The sequence below is a fragment of the Limulus polyphemus genome, unplaced genomic scaffold, assembly GCF_000517525.1.
Source record: "Limulus polyphemus unplaced genomic scaffold, Limulus_polyphemus-2.1.2 Scaffold891, whole genome shotgun sequence".
Lineage (NCBI taxonomy): Eukaryota > Metazoa > Arthropoda > Merostomata > Xiphosura > Limulidae > Limulus > Limulus polyphemus.
Genome location: NW_013666501.1, coordinates 388,423 through 389,693, shown reverse-complemented (window position 1 = coordinate 389,693; position 1,271 = coordinate 388,423).

Below are 1,271 nucleotides of genomic sequence, written 5' to 3'. Positions count from 1 at the left end.
CAAACACTAAAATTACCCAATCTACGAACCACCACAGCAAACACTAAAATTACCCAATGTACGAACCACCACAGCAAACACTAAAATTACCCAATCTACAAACCACCACAGCAAACACTAAAATTACCCAATCTACAAACAACCACACAAACACTAAAATTACCCAATCTACAAACCACCACAGCAAACTGAACTTACCCAATCTACGAACCACCACAGCAAACTGAACTTACCCAATGTGTGGACGATCACCAATAGCGCACGGTATAAAAACAAGTAGATAAGTTATGTGTTAAAACATTAAAAATTCGGTAACAAAAACTTGAAAACATCACTGATTGATACAAGCAGAAATAAATTAATTCATATTGCGCCTTAGTCTCTAAACACCCTTTGTTATAAAAACCAAGTAAATTAACTATAGATGTATTTTTTTTCCCGCGTTCCTCTTAATTTGTCCTTTGCGACTCAAAATCAAAGAGGTATAAAAATAGCATTTCAGCATTTAATCCGTAAATTTTAAAACACATGTGTCACTTGGATCAGATAAAGAAGTTATTTTCGGTTCTAATATAATATGTAGTCGCTTTTACATACACGCACGTGTGTGTGTAAACAATGGAATTTAATTAATCTCTGCTCGCCATTTTATAGATTTGGCTATGCTAACCCATTGTACATTAACACTATTCGAGAACCGGTGGAGAAAAAAATATCCAGATTTTTTTTCTGGAGAATGCCGAGGATTTATGTTTATGAAGAACTCAAGGCAGCAGGAAAAGTGAAGATTGACAAACAAACTTGGCTTAAAAAGGTAAGTTTCTTATCCAATTAATATGGTTTCGATATTCATTTTCATCAACAGTTTCTTAGATTACTTTATTTTTCATCGCTAACACAAAATAGTTCTCTCTTTTTTTACCTTTAAAAAGTATTTAGTTTCTTATTTTGTAATTGTATGGTTTTAAGTAAGAATTAGGCCTTGTAGAATTCATTGTTTCACATCTACTGTTATCTGAAAATAGACATGAAAACAGTTTCACAGTCTCGTATAGGTCTGGTTCGATGTGTTTCTTGTATCTAATACAAGATGACTAACATGGGACTAGTGTAAGGTGAGTCTCTTGTATCTGTTACAAGATTACTAACATGGGACTAGTGTACGGTGTGTCTCTTGTATCTGATACAAGATGACTAACATGGGACTAGTGTACGGTGTGTCTCTTGTATCTGATACAAGATGACTAACATGGGACTAGTGTACGGTGTGT